Below are 16528 nucleotides of genomic sequence, written 5' to 3'. Positions count from 1 at the left end.
AAAATTGAGAAGGCAGTGGTAGCTGACGGCTACTGTCAATAGTGTTGCCAATATGGTTTTGTTATTACCTTGTGCTCCCCAGCTGCCCCTATCCAATTTCTATCTCTTGTAAGCTGCATGGTATGGGTTCTGAGCATGCACAACGCGGAGGGAAATGGATACTGGGCGATTATGGGCAATCTTGTAATAGGAAGAAATAGTAACAATTCCTCCACCAGCACTAAAATCCCTATTCCCATCCAAACGCTAACCACGATGCCTGCCTCCTCCACCAGCAGACACTATTGCCAATTCAGACAGGGCAAGGTAAAAGAATTTTTTCCACAACTTAATCATAAAAGCTTTCTAAGGATATAGGCAGATGCACAGTTTGTCTGTATAAAGTCATTGTATGGAGTTACGTAAGGAGAGGAAGGAAAAAAATATGCTGTGGAAAAAGTCCAGCTTGGCCTTTAAAAGCAATAACACCCTTAATTAAAATCTGCTGAGCAAACACGATCTGCTGGAGTACCGAGTGCATTTCAGCTCTCCTACAGATGGGGATCATGGCTGTGTCAAATTCTGTTTTTCAATGGAATTGTTTTACCAAACCTTTGTTTCACCAGCCCTTTTTTGGCAGGACAATTTGTGGAAAGGAGTGTACAAGACCAAGAAGCTTTGTAGCTCGCTTCCGAAGAGCAGCTGTGTTACAGAGCGATACCCCAAATGGGACCTGCACTGGGGACCAGTTTGCCTTCCCAGTCCTGGTTCGGAGAGCAGCAGGCGCACAACTGCCCATCCCGACGGGGATGAAAGAGGCTGGGGGAAAGGTGCACAGCTCTGCACTGACCTGTCTCAACAGCGTTAGTGATGGGAAACGGGTTTCTGAGGCTTTTCAAAGGGCAATAAAAAAAGAGGAACAGGCATCTTATAAACACTGATACAGCCAGACAGCGCTCCAAAGTGTAAGGCTAAGAGTGAGCGAATTTATTCTCGGGAAAAAAATACCTGTTTATAAATATGCTCTTCATATTTAGTTAGATTACCCCTCTTTATTTCACTCTTCCCTTTCACGTGTGCATGAGTTTTACAATGTAATAATTAGGAAGTACCATCTGCATAACAAAATCCCCCAAAACAACCACAGAGCCTGTGATTATTAGCTTGCATTTCAGAGGAAGCATACAGCATGCATTCATGCTTTCCTGAAGGAAACCCATCCGTCTTCTCAGACAGGAGTCTACCTTCTGTACTCTCCTCACACCGCAAAACACTGTATCTTACCATATCTTAACATCTCACCGTCTCTAACGGCTCACTATTCCCTCAGTGAGCCAGGGAGAAGTGCTATCGCCCCGTTCTGCTCGCGGGAACTGAAGTCAGGCAATACGCCTGCACCGCCGAGTAACGCGGTCCTTGAGTAAACTCTCTCACGCCGTTCCCAGCCCATCCACGCTGCCTAAAGTCAGGTCGTGGCTGGTGTCTCTTTGGAGTCAACAGGTGAGGGAAGACAGCCGACTCCAAGGACCGCCTCGAACGTCAAGGTGATGGGCTTGGTTCAGTCTGTATTGAACTGTCCCCCGATACCATCCCACCCCTAAGCTTATCCCTGCACGTAGTCTAGGACACGCAACATCTACCACCAGTTTTGTGTGTGGAAGAGGTCTCATGTTGAGGGGGGGCTGCACTTCACACAATCGAAACTAAAAATACTTCCAAAACCTACAGAAAACAACAACAGTAATAGCAATAACTAAGTGTTGGGACCATCACAGGTGGCTGAGAAGAGACCCAAGGCCAAATGATAAATCCCGTGGTCCTGGCCAACTTCCTTGAGAGCGGATGGGCACCGGGCCACGTGGCTCTGAACTGCTCTCCACCACCTGGCCGTCACGGCCTGGAGCACGCCGTCCCTCTTCTCGGCGCCTGGCCGGCCGGCCCCAAAGACCTGCGGTGGAGGGACAGCCCCCCCACCTCCCCCGGCCAAGCCCCCTCCTTCGCTTGGGAGCTGATGTTAAGCCAAGGCTTGACGTTGGCCTAGGAGGCAGGGATGGGCGCCCCGGCAGCCAGTCCACAATTTGCCTCTAGAAAAAGGTTGAACTTTGTCAAAGCCAGGCACACGATCTAATTGTGGAGCTCCTGTTATGTTAATTGGCAGGTAGACAGCTAATTTTCCATCTGGGTTATGAAATCTCAGCAACGACGTACTGCATAAATACAGTATTGTCGTATAACGTAAGTGATGGGTGCAGAAGGGAGTCGCAATCACTGTCAGTGACTGGTGACAGCCAGAATGTCTCAACTGATAAAGTTAAATAAATTCCACATAATTAATGTATTTGTATATCACAGCACATAAGACATAGGACCACTTAAGGATATTTATCCGTATGGCTTTGTTTTCAAGTAAACTTTAGTGTTCGCTAAAAAAGAGGTGTGGCCAGCCGGAGAAAGTGAAATCCCCATTTGCTCATAGAAACTGATAAAATAGTTCTTGTTTCGTGCATGTATTATAGATTGTGGTCACCTTAAAAGCTATGCACTATGCGCATCATGTAACAGTAAAAGTGGGCTAGACTTCCAGACATCAGCAAAACACAACCTCCTGCTGAAATCCATATGTCAAACACCAACAACTCTGTGTGCTATAAAACTTTTGCTTAAGTTCCGTAAACTAAATTTTATGGAACCCCAAAGAAGTATATACTATTTTGATACTAAAATCAGTGATGGTGCTCCCTTCTGTATTTTAACTCTTTCTGACCGTCTAAAGGAGAGTGAATGGTGCTGGACAGCATGTTTTGTTTAATTTTATTCCTTGATAAGGACTGAGTAAAAATTGGTCCTCGTCATACTGAAGCTATTTTAAAAATAATCTTTAATAGTAAGAGGGACAGTCTGCCCTCTAAGATAAGCAGAAAGACAATTTGCACTTTAAAAAAAGTTATAGATTTAAAGAAATGTGTATCTAAATTTAATTTCCAATCTAGTTACAAAATGTTGTCTCTTTTCTGGTGTGCCCCTCTCCTCTTCAGGCGTTTTTTGTGTGGCTTTTTTCAAGTCTTAATAGATAATCCTTAAAACAAAATCAAAAGTTTCTGGGTGTAAAAAAAGCGGTGGTGTTTGAACATGGTCTTACTCTACTATTTTTCCTCTATCCTGCAATAACCTTTAGACTATACATTTTCAATAAAAGAAGAAAAAAGAAAAAAACCCTTCCTTTTCAAGCTACGAATACCGTGCCAATTTTGGTCAAAAAATTACAAGATAATGCTATAGGAAACTGTCTCTAGTTGCAAATTCAGTCATCCTCATTCATCACAATAAAGCATAAGGTTAAAAGCTTATTTGAGAGCACTCTGCAGGGTTAAAATCACAGAACCAAAAATAATAATAAAAGCAAGGACTGTAGAACTACAGTTCCTGCCAAACAAACAAGAAATTTACTTATTTCCGTGTTTCAGGTGGCACTGATACAGCCTGATACACTTTGGACTACATTATATTTACATTTCCATTTTCACTTTCAGGTTTTATTATTAGGTAAACCACAGTCTGACTATATACGTTGCTTTCAAGCAATGGTTTTCACAGTCTGTGTCAGTGTGGGATTAAGCACACCAAAATACGTGTTAAAATCTCGACTCCTACTGTAATCTAAACCCATCTACGCAGCAAGCAGCTCCTGCCAATCTATGAGATATACTGCCCACAGCTTCCCCTATTTTACGAAACACCGACTCCCTCTGAGTTATGGATTCAGGACTAACACAGAGCCAGTAGCCTGTCTTGCACATGTCAAGATACCGTCATTCAGCTGACTGGTGGCCTCTTGACTCCTTGACTTTCAGAAACTTTGAACCAGCTCATGTGGTAACGCATGAAGGAGCTCAGATGGAAAAACACATGTAGGTCTAAACTAGACATACAGGCGAGACTTTGTGCAGTGGGTCTTGGCCAAGTATTGCAATGTCCAATTCAGTGCTCTTGAATTCCCTCGGAACAAAATAAAGGAGCATTTTCTGTCTAACAGTGAGTTAGACCAGGCAGGGAAGTGCAAGAAAAGGGAGACTCTTGCGGTTAAACAGCCCTTAACTGTGTAAATACAAGGATAAAAGTAATGGTAAAGGTAACATATGAAAATTGACATTATGGCTGTATTCTTCAATATTAACACCTCTGATTTTATAATAAAAGACAGCTATACACATGTGTACCTCTGCTTATATTTATATATATGCATGTATATATACATCAGCATTCTTTGAAAGATGTCAAAATAAACACAGATTAAAGCTAAAAGATTCATTTTGATATGAGGCATTTGAGATGGCTGGCAAGCCTTATTTACACGTTTCCTGTGGTTTTATATATTTAAAGAAACATCAAAGGGTTTTAACAAGAAAATTATATTCTCACAGCCATAAAGTATGCTCTTGTGATTGCATTAGAGCGGCTGTACAATATAACTTCTTTGCTTGCTGACAATGGGGTTTGCTATGTTAATTAAATAAGTAATGTGTCTGTGTTCTTTATTCATTAAAATTAATGCAATAATATCTATGTCGAAGGTCCATATTGGACTCAGTCTGGCAAGCCGAGTGAAACGGCTTCACTGGAGTTGCTCTAAGCTTATTCTTGATGTAACGCAGAGCTCTGACAGGAGTTTCTGTGTGAAATCGGTTTACCCTTGCTTTGCTGACTATTATTCCCCATCAGCAAACACGAGGATCTTCGGAGCAGACAAAAATGCCTCGTACTGAACAAAGCTACGGAGACCATGAGTCTCCAGGCATGGGGCGAGAGGTCGTGCCGGGCGCGGAGCCCGCCGGCCGGCTGTATTCCTGTGTCCGACCGTGACGGGGGAAACGCCGCCGGCATCGCCGCTGAGCTCCGTGGTCCGGCCACGGGCGAAAGCCGTCGGCCGGAATTAGCCCAAAGGATGGCACTGAGCACAGCTTGTCCTTTCTAGTTAACGAGACTTGAAACAAAGGGCAGAGGTTTCGTGTATGAAACCCAAAATCCCCTCGCCGCTGGGATTATCTCCCAGCGAAACGGGAACTGCCTTGCTTCGGCATCCCCTTCGGAAGAGCTGCTCTTCACAAAGGCGGTACCCCTGCGTGTACAGCTGGTGATGGTCCTGCACTGACAGGCAAATGCACCGCGTGAAGCAAGAGAAACTTGCTGCTAAGGTTTTAACATTCCCAAATCTAATTCGCTACACACCGAGACCAACGGTAGCCTTGTCAGCAACTCCTCCGGTGCTGGATTAAGATCTGATGAATAGGAGCAAACATGGCATTAAAGTTCAGCATCTAAACCAGCAAGGCCTATTACTATTAATATTTTTGTTCTGTTAACTCGGTGGGTGGTTACACCTGAACCCTGGCAAAAAGGAAAAACGCAAGCTACCTTTGATTTATACCCATCCATATTTTATATACAAGTAATTCAGGCAACGTGGAAAAAGAAGATGAATAGTGCGGTAACCTTAAATTAAAAAGGCTGATTAATATTTAGGAAACAGGCAGCTGACCCAGCCGCCCCCAGTAGTATGACTCACAGTACTATTTTCATATTTGTATTATTTAGCATCTGAAGACCTTAGCTGAGAATCCTGTTCTGCTAAGAACTTGCATTAAGTACTCTGAAATTATCTTCCCTGATTAATTTTCTACAGAAAATAAATTTTTTCATTAAAATTTTATGTGTAAAATGTCATCTTTTGATTCAATTCTCCCAAATCTAAGTACTAAATAAAAAAAAAAAAAAGAAAAAAACCTCACCCTCTAACCAACATGGAAATTACTTTTTTCTGGAGGAAAGCAAATACTTGCCATGATTTTCACGGGCTGGCAGAAAATTGAATTTTCACTGAGGTAGGGAGAAGGAAGTGACATGAACTCTTCCTCTAACCCTACTCCACATATAATAAAACAGAAATCTTAAACAGAGAGTTTATATCATAAATAGATGAAACACTTAAAAAGACAAGAAGGCAGGAGGTGGTTTTGTCTTCCTGAGTTTAGAGACAGGAAACTGAAGCATGGATAAATTTAGTAAAGTTTTACAGAGAGGAAATATTTGGAACGAGTGAAAGGGACTGATTTCAGGCCTTGGAGGTCCAACACCTTCAATTTAATTTTACTAAACATCAACAGTCCTGGGAAAGTAGTATGGTAAAGCAGTAACTGGAATTACATGTCACTCATCTATAATCGTAGTTTTATTTGTCTTGTGTTGAAGTACTCAAAACTCATTGCCAAAGACTTGTTTCTTTGTTCCTACCAGGAACATTCAGACAGGAAAAAAGTTGATAGTGACACCACAGATCCTAAAGCTAGCGTCCGGCTCTCAGTTGCCCCTGAAAGCACATCTCCCTTCAGTAACGACAGAGAGGGCCTCAAGTTTTGGGAGCTTTCAAGGAAACCCATCTTCCTTTGCTACCTAACCTAATTATTGCTATTATCTTTGTTCCAAACCTGCAAAACTAATTTTAGGATGCCAAAGAAATAAAAGACATACATTACATTAGCCAATATGGAAGTCTTAAGCATTAAGTGCTACTACAAACAGACACAATCCAGAGAAAACACTAATTAAGGAAGGTCCCTTGTAAGTGAACAGCCATAAATAGACGTACAGTGTCTGTCCATTGAGCCATGTGATTGTCCTTTAATAGAACATACGTTATAAAGCACTAAAGAGGCAATAGGAAGGTGGATATGTTAATCTAACTAAAGAGTAAAACATATCTGTAATTTGATTAACCTGCCGAATTTTTAGAAAGAACTAGCTCAGGATGTACAACAATACCGCATATATTTTTAGTGATTATTTTTAAAGGGCTTTATGATCTTCCCATCATAGCAATTGAAAGCACCAGAGACTAGCGATGGCCCAACAACCTTTCAAGAATCTAGACATTCCTTTCTACGAAGAAATAAAATATGAGGGTTGCATATCTTTTAATGATGGAAAAGTGATGGGACTATGTTGTCAATAACATAGTGAAGCTTTATTGAATTCTATTAAAGTTTACAAGATTTTCTTTTTCTAATCAATGTTAACCTACTAAAGATAAGAAGCAGTTTCACAGAAACTAACAAAAACGAGGAAATTAGATGATAAAGCTGGAGATTGATCCAAAACCTACTGACTGCAGTGGGCATCTTTCCATTTCCTTCAGCGGGTTTTGGATCAGGACTTTAGTAATGAGGACTTAAACAGACAAATGAGGTTGCCCAGTCAGCACTAATAAAGTCTTTCTCAAGCTGTGCCGCAACTGCCGGATTTGTAAACCGAATAGGTAGTGAAGAACTATGCTCACAGGAACACACTTACAGTCCATCTAGTCAGACAGCAGACCTCCAAGGGAAGCTCGTAGCAAAACCTTTGGATGAAGCATCCTTTAACACTTTAGAAATCCCAGACGCACACATCCATTGATTACACTATAACTGGAAGTTAGCAGGTGGTCCTTGGGGTACACAAGGTGATAGCCTTCTAATCTATCTGTTACACAGGCTGATAATCTTCCTATCTAGCTACCTATTACAATGTAAAATTTTAACATTTTGTTTTTATTCATGGACTTACTCAAGCTATTCTATTCTACCAGACCTTTTTCTTCACTGTGTCCTTGCCAGTAAGAGAAGAAGAATTTGAATGAACTATGTAAAAGAGTGCTTTCCTCTACTCATTTTAGATTTGTCACAATATCATTTTACTGGTCATCAGGAAAACAATATATGAGAACCCAAAGTATCTGTCAATAGCCATCAGTATTCCCCACTGCATCCCCTGTTCTCCCATATCAAATCTTCCTCTTTTTTCTGAATAATACAAAACCTTCATCTCTTTCTTCAGATGAGAATCTTTTCATGTGGAAGTCTTTTCTTTTTGCTGTCATTCTCTGGTCCTTTCTTCCTTAATAGCTTTCTGAGTAAGAAGTGACCAAAGGCAGACACATTATTCATACTGAATATGAGAGTCAACAGCTGGTAAAGCAAGTGTTACACAAGAAATACTGAACAAAGTTTTGCATTCCTTTTATAATATATAGAGCTTGCTTTCTTCTGCTATGAACTGAGCAAATACACTGATCGAAATTTTCCATAATAATGGCCAAGAGATTTTCGCTAGTATCTGTTGTTCTGTTGGAGACGTATACAGGAAACACTTAGATTGTACCTTCCAAAGCGTTACCATGTATATTTCTAAAATAACAGATGATACCATATAGCCCTGACTGGTGATATTTGATAGTCCTTTCAAAGTATGTTTTAGTTTGGGCATTCCAAAATAAATTTGTGTTGTTTTCAAATAAGCTGCATTTACAGATCATTAAAAAATAAATTAATTCTAAATCAACCCTCAAAAACAGCTACCATCTCATGGTATGTTTGAATCGTGTTATGTTTCCTACAGTTAGCCTAAGAAATAACTAGACTACTTTCTCTTTATGGCTTGCTCTCAGTCTTCCTACGTGGATGTATGTGAGTAAATGCATATGTATCTGAGTAAATGCATATACATGCATATGCATACGCAGGCGTATGTATTTGTGCACGTGTGTGTGTACATAACTAAATACATATATACGTATGTATATACGTGTAAGCATACCAACTTCAGCTATGGGAACCCCCAAAGAAATGTCTAGTAGAAAGGCCTTTTCTGTTTCGTAAGAGATGTTGAATAAAATAAACTCTATGTATAATAAATATGCAGATCTTACTGATAGATTGATACGCAGACATACACACATATCTCCATCATACACACAACCTGCTGAAATGGAAGTGCCACGCATTTCCAGCTACGTTATTCTAAAATGAGCAAAGGTAAGATATCCTGAAAAAAAAAAAAGTTTTCATCTGGGAGGAGACAGCCAGAAAGCATTGAAGAAAAGTCAAGGATGCAGGAATGCCAAGGTGCTATACGGTAACAGCTGTGCTCTGCTGCCATCCTGAAATTCTGTGCACTGAACAGCAACCTGACAGACACAGGGCTAAAACTGTTGCCAGGGATCAGTGCCACACAAAAGCATCCCGGCCAAACACGTCCCTCTGCAGACATTGTGGCTCCATCCCAAGGTTTCCATCATACCGACAGATCTTCTTGGTGTAGGAATTACCCTTGAGGCATACGATCCACTGAGCTCAGAGTCAAATCCAGTAGAGATGCGCTGCCAAATAGATGTAGGCAGGGACGAATGTACGTGCAGGTCCCTCGCACCGTTCAGGCGCAGCAATTCTCAGTCTGAGGCAACTGGTCTGGCAACGCAGACAGGTCACTGCTGGTTAAACTCACCGCGAACATCACCAGCAGAAGCCTTTCCCTGTGCATTATAATGATGCACGTTACTTTGACTTCATTTTCCTTGAAACAGTCTAAACTTTTGGCTGGGATTGAGTTTACCGAAATTGCTACTGACAGTCCGAGCACACATTATTAAGTGGAACTTAATAGGTGAAACTGAGATATCAAGGTTTTAGGCGGCAGTCGCACTAGCTTTGTAAGAGGCAGTCTTGTAAGAGCGTTGTGAGATTTTTGCTGGAAATTCCAATGGTTTGTGCTTTGTCAGAGGAAAATTTGATTTGCGTCAAATATCTGCCTTTTCTAAAATAGCCAACAGGAAACATTCTTTCTCTCATGTCCCTGCCACGAATTTATTATTTTACAGAGAAGCACCTCAAGTTACCTCAACTGAGAGATCACAGTCTCATTGTGCGACTGGAAACACGCATGAAAACGAAAAGGTGATGGCCCTTGCACTGAAGAGTTTAAGAATTTAAAGCATCTGGGTCTCACTAGTGAAGAACAGACGAAAGGAATACAGAAGTATACCCCATCTCTGAAGAGACAGGAGCTACATCACCAATGTCTGTATATTTATACGCTTCTCTGCCCCCTTTTTTAACCCATTCTGCTAGTCTTCATCTTCTTCCTCTTTTACAATGCACTATTCATTGAGGACAGCTGTGAAGGACCAGAGAACAGAAAACTTTCTGACACCACTAGCCATCCTATCGCCAAGTAGTAGTACCCCTTGTCTGCCTGTTGACTGTATAGATTTGTATAGATTTTATCGGCCTTCTCAACGCATGAATTAGGTTTCTGTGTTTCTTTTCAGAAGCTACACTGAGCATTTCCTAAATTATGCCCGCAACTGAAAATAAAATGGAAATAATATCTACTGCATTGGCAAAAATCTAAATGTTTTCATTTTCTCCCTTTCTCCTTCTTCATCCCCAATCAAAAAAATCTTTGTGGGTAATTGCTGCAGTTGGTGCTACGACCATTGAAGGACTATTGTATGTTTGTGTGCTGTTCTTATGAAATTTCTAAGCACAGAAAGCAGTAAGACTGATGTCCTTGGTTCATTTGTTCGGAGCTAGTTATTGAAGCATAAATAGTGTGCTGTGTAACACCATGAAATGACCTAGGAGTGCCTATAATACACAGGTACAGTGAGACCTAGAGAAACAGAGTACCCAACATTAAAAGAGAGAACCAGCACTACCTGATTTCCTTGCCCTGGTCTTACACAGCTTTGATGAATAACACAGGATTTTCCCCTTTTGCAATAGATGGAGTTCCATATGTGACTACCTTCGAGGAACATGCAAAGCTTGAATATTAACCCCAAAACCCCACAACCTTTCATCTTCATTCTTCCCCCTTCCCCTCCCCCCAAAAGAGCTTTCTTCCAAACGTGCATTAATTTTTAGCTATCACAAGTAAAATTCGTTGTTGCATTTGATCTGGTTTTGTTTTAAGAATATGAAAACAATACGAAAGTGCATGAAAAATGACAGGTTAAATGATCCCTCCTGAGTCACTGTGGTCCATCATCTCATATTTAATTACCTTTTAAAATGAAACAGGCATACACTTGAACTGATAGAGCATAATGGCTGCCTTGGTGCTGCTGTAGATGTACATGTCAAGACTTAAAGAAACACATGGATTACTGACCTGACAGGCCATGACGGTAATCCAAAACAGCCGTTATGGTCTCTACTGTAAATTCTTCTTATTTCATGGACCCCTGACACAACGGATGGCAACAAGATAGAGGTTTATAATAGAAATGCTGACACAACCTTATCTATAGCTGTGCAAATGGTGCCACTATAATTAAACTTTACAACTTGAGCACCACTAGATAAGTTGCTAGTTTTTAATCATATTAATCAGAGCTTGGATGTTTCAATGGCCATATATTATCATGCAGCGTGCACTATAAAAATAAGAAGATTCCCAGCCACTAAAGATCATAGCTGTTATGAAACATAGAAGTATAACCAAACACTTCTCTGCAAGTGCAAATACACTGAATGTAAACCTCGGTCGGTTATCCATTTTTTCCTTTGTTTCCCAATACACGGGTTCGACATAATAGCCACAGAAAGTACTCTGAATACATTACAAGAATATCACTGAATAGTAAAAAAGCTTCATTAAGATCTGCCCCGTATGTTTCAAATTTTCCTATCAGCAGTAAAACAAGTCTACTGTGTTCAGTGACGACAGTCAGAAGCCTGCTCTTTCAGAGGGAGGCACTGAGATTATTCTTCATGCACTGCTGTTTTCTTTAAAAGCCGGCTTTCCAGCGCTAGCGAGGAGTGGGTGGTAAAACTCTCACTGCTTTCAGTGGTCTGAGATTTGGAGCCTGGGAATGTTTTATGTAAATATTTCTCTTCACATTTTCTCTTCATTTGTCCGAGTGATTTACAGTTTTACTTCAGCAAGGAAAGTTTCCTCTCAAAGAAGCTATATTTGGTGCAAACTGAACGGATATTACATTGGAGCTGAAACCCTCTATTTTTACCGAATGGGTATTGCTAACTACAACAATGAAATTAATCTATAAATAAAACTTGGTTGCTTACCGCTCCGTATTACCCTGCATTTGCAAATCCTTGCATGCTGCATGCCAGTTTACATGCACCATGCGATATATTCCCACCCTGTCAATGCCTGCTCTTTTACAGCACCAGTTTTATAACACTTTCTGTAGACAACTGTGCTTTCCTTTAAGACGGGTGGCACAGGTATGTAGCCTGTGTGTCACAAGAAGTCCCGTAAGGAATTAAATGGAGAGAGCATGCCCGTAATCATGTGTGGCGGAACAGAGTATGCCATGGACATTTCTGAAAATTTTAAGAGCTGTAGCAATGCATAGGAGTTGCCATAGTGTTATTCTGACCCCTGAAGGATGGAAACAGAGTTAACTTCATATCCTTTTTTTCCAATTTACTCAGTATACTCTATGAATGTCAAACTCTAAACTACATTAGCAGGATTTATTAGTGCTTGCCCAGAGTTATCCTCAAGAAATATGAAAATAGTCATGAACTAATGGTGAACCAACTTTAAAATACTGATGTTTTCAGGGAAGCAGAGGAAAAAATGATTTTTCAGGCTGGTTCCATGGTAAAATTACTGTGAGTTTGATAGTGCATTAAATCTAGTAGGTATGTGAAGATCATGTTTATCGAGAGATGTAAAACCCACTCTGCCCTCACCTCTTCTTAACTGAAAAGTATTTTAGTGAAATTTTTGCTAGAATGAATTCAGAGTGAAGTGGGGAAGGACGTAGGCCAATGATGATAAGATCACTCATTTCAGCTGAGTTAAGATTTCATCAGGTTTACATTCTTCAGAAAATGCATCCATTAGAGGTAAGGGGCCTCAGCAGTGCCTTTGCAAGCTTATCTCTCTTCAAGGAGTACTCTTCCCCCCCCCAACACACCCCCCCCAACACCCCTTTCCTCCCAAAGAGATAGGAATAGTGATGTACGATTCTAAAATGGATATTAAAGTGAAGTATATCCTGATACTACTATCTTTGTGGACAATTTGCTAAACAAAGTCCACCTGAGTTAAACCGAGGGGACTCCTGTCACACCTTCGCTCTTCGCCTACTCACTTCTGGGATGCTTGAAATGTGTTAAGGGACCACCTTTTAGGTTCCCTGCGAATGTAACAGGTAGATTAGGCTGTTCTATCTGACAGTACTTTTTTCTAAAGTCAGTCACGCTTGCACTCTTAAAAAACCGAAGCAGCATCCTGCTAAAGCTGCGAGGCAGTCATCGCACACACCGAGAGAGCCGACGCTAGCCGTGTTAAGCGCCGCAAATACTCGGGGCGAACCGGCATCAGCTCTGCCTCGAGCACTGGAAGAGGGGTCGGTGGGCAGAACGACGTCTTCGGAGGTAAGGCGACGGCGAGGAGGGGAGGAGGATCAATTTTAATTTCGGGTTTGTTCCTCCTCGCCTCAGCTGTTGCCACGCTCCGGAGTCCCAGGTTGCCGTGTGACCTTGCCGAGGAGCAGGCAGGCGGATCTGGTCAATGGGACCATTGTGCAGCCCTTGCAGGGGCTTTTCTGGAGCCCTCTCTCCGCGGGTGTGGCGGAATTAGCGACTAAGGCAGCCTCCTCCTTGGCGAACTCCCTGTCCCGGGGAAACTCCAGGCTGATGCAAAAGGCAGCCTGCAAGAGGCAAACCCCTCGTCAGGAGCCGAGCGAGGATCTCCCCTCCTCTGCCCGGGTCGGGAGCGCTACAAAGTTAACCCAAGTGATCGATACGCTATATGAGCATATTATTCCACTATCGGCGACCGATGCCACTGATGTAATCAAGTTACATAATCGCCGTCTTTGCACAAATACATCCATCTTCCTACAGACAGATCTGCATATCTTCTTCCATCCATTATGCATGAACCCACCAGCAGTACATAAGGGTATATATTCTCGCACACACTATATAACTTTAGCATTGCAGTGCATTGCACTGCACAACGTCATCACTATTGATTCCCTCAACCTTCCCCCGTTCTCTCTCTCAGAGTTGATTTTGCAGAGAAAGATCAGCAATGTGCATTGCCTGGATCCCTTTAAATCTTTGAAGGCTGAAGTGCTTCCCTTGCTCGCTTCTGTTCTTAAGAAGACGATCTTTTCTCTCCTTTTCCTCCCTGTCTCGCTTCACACCACAACTAACAGAGGAATTAATTCACACACAGTCCCTCAGCCAGATGCATATATGTATGAAATACCGAAGATAGCATCTCTGTTTGCAAATCTTCAACTCCCATACACGTGGTCTGAGGTTTCGGTAGGTAAGTTATTGGGTGAAAAAAATATTTTATAAGAGCAGGTGGACGAGAGATTTTCAGGCTAGTGTCATTTATGGTATTTCTCTGCTATCGAGATGGGATTTTTTTTTTCCTCGCCATCCCTCAGCTTATCATTTCCTTGCCGGGTTTACAGGAACGGTTGTAATCCCAAATTACCAGTGGCATTTAACCCCCTTAGCACCAGAGCACCGTACCACAATCAATAAGGATAGCCACCTTAAAGTTTAACAAGTTGAAAAGCAGGCTTTCTCTGCCTCCATTGCAGCTATGAAATGCAGCAGACTGCTGCACAGAGTTGGAAACATTTGTTTTAACCAGCGGATGGGATCCGATCTCCTATTAAAGAGATTCCATCACAGGGAGCTTTACTATCGCATACCCTTTCCAGTCAAAAATATTACAGCCGGGGGAAAAAAAATAAAAGAAGAAGAGGAAAAATGAAAGACTCCTTGCTCTTACAGTACTCCCCCAAATCCAGAGGGTGCAAGAATAGAGGGGGAGGAGGAGATTTTTAATTATTTTTTTATTATTATTTACGGCTAAAAGCACTCCCCAGAAGACCTACTGCAGTTATTCCACTCAACTGCCAACAAGGGCTGGAGCCCCTCGCATCAGGGTAATGCAGCAATCCCGAAAGTAACCCGTTCCAACCACCCGCCACCAAGTTTAGCAACGCCGGGCTTTCGCCTGGTACAAAAATGACCTTACCCACAGGAGTCTCCCGAAATATCCCTCCGGTGCGATCCGTCAGCGAGGCGAGTGCCGGTCACCACTCTGCGCACTCGGCCGGAGAAGCCCCGTGTTTACTCCTGGGGCTGAGCTGGCCGCCAGTGCCGCGGACGCGGCGCCCATCCATCCACCGCTGCCAGCTCCGCCGCGGGCGCAGGTAATTCCATACAGACTTCGGCGGCAACCCCCCTCCCCCCCCGCCCCCCCCAAGTCGCCCCTTCCTTCCTAGTTCACAAAGTGCCCGCGTCGCCGGCGGGAGGTACCATCCAGGTGCGGCGGGGGGGGGGGGGGGGGGGGGGGGGAAGGTGGCCGCCCAGCGCGCCGCCGCTGAGGGCCGGCTCGCTCCGGGCTGCCGCGGAGAAGTATCCGGCGAGCGGCGGTCCGGTGGGGGGGGGGGGGTGTTTCTGGTGCGGGGATGGGGAGGGTGCTTGTTGGGTCCTAGCACCCTCGCCGCCGCGCCACAGAAAAAAAAGAAAAAAAAAAAAAAAAAAGGGAGGGGGGGGGGGCGGTTGGGGGAAAAAAAAAAAAATCTCCAAAGGGAAAAGAAGCAGCGAAAAAAAAAAAAAAAAATCGGTTGTCCGCTTGCCCCGAACGATACTAATCCCCGGTGAAAATGACAAGTGATCAGCAAAGAAGAGGAGGTCTTGATGGATAACCACAATCCACCCAAAATATCCTAAGGAGCAGAGGGAGAGAGGGAGAGAGAAACTGCAGTGCATAAACGATTCCTGTGTTTCTACGAGCCGGGCTGGTTCGGCCGAAGGCGTCCTCCGCCGGGCCGGCACCGAGCTGCCGCTGCTGCCACCCGATGGCTACCGCGGCACTCGCCCGGCCGCGCACCCGCTGCCAGCGGGCTCGGAGGAGGGCTGGCTTTGGGTTCGGAGGAGGAGGAGGAGGGTCTTGGGGAAGTGGATCCTGGAGAAACTCCCGGGCAGCGGGCCGCCCCTTCCCTCCGCCCCGGCTCCGCCCGCCGCGCTGGGGCCGCGACGCGATGCGATGCGATGCGGCCGCCGGGCGAGCAACGTGCGCGGGGAGTGGGGGGGGTCAACCTGCTTCTCTTTTCCCGTCGTGGTTTATTTCCATTTTTTTTTTTTTTTTTCTTCCCCCCTTTCCCCTCCGGTTTCCGAAGCGAAGTGTTGTTTTAGGAGAGATGATACATTATCTATTCTTGGATTTTTATAAGGCAAACTGTGGGCCTCGCTGTTGCCATGGGATCTTCTTTGTGCGAACTCTCTGAACTGTGTGGGAACAGTTTTATTTCCTTCCCTTCAGATTTTTTTTTTCCTTCTCTTTTTATTTCTTCCTTCTCCTCTGTAACTCTTCTGAAGATATGTATCAGAATGTAACTGCATTATTGCCAATTAAGATTAACAGCAGCTGCAAGGTGCATCTAATTAGGAATGTTAATTACTTCATGAAATAAATAGTCATTTGCAGATGTTTATAATACTAAACAAACGTTCTATAAAATGTGACTCTCAAATTCTGACGTTCCCCCCCAATAAATTTGATCGCATTCCTGCACAAAGGCGCAGGGGAGTAGGCAGCCCCTCTTCCACAGCACTAGCCCTGCAGGCGTGCGCTCACGGGAAAAGATAAGCGGAGTTGCCTGTACATAGGTAGGCGGTCGGGTCAGAGGCATTTCATACTCTTGCAACCCATTGTGTGGGGC

At 43.3% G+C, this 16528-nt stretch overlaps 1 protein-coding gene across 1 annotated transcript in view; it reads right to left on the bottom strand.

Moving 5' to 3' along the window:
- IL1RAPL1 (interleukin 1 receptor accessory protein like 1) overlaps positions 1-15036 on the bottom strand; it is a 750372-nt gene extending 735336 nt beyond the window's left edge. The window contains exon 1 of the mRNA XM_052794856.1: positions 14836-15036. The gene's annotated coding sequence lies outside the window, so the exon portion shown is untranslated. The remainder of the gene's footprint in view (positions 1-14835) is intronic.
- Between the last annotated feature and the right edge of the window lie 1492 nt (positions 15037-16528).

Source organism: Harpia harpyja, chromosome 8 (genome assembly GCF_026419915.1).
Source record: "Harpia harpyja isolate bHarHar1 chromosome 8, bHarHar1 primary haplotype, whole genome shotgun sequence".
In the NCBI taxonomy this organism is placed as follows: Eukaryota; Metazoa; Chordata; class Aves; order Accipitriformes; family Accipitridae; genus Harpia; species Harpia harpyja.
The sequence above is the reverse complement of the archived record's forward strand: the minus strand, read 5'-3'. Positions and strand labels throughout refer to the sequence as shown.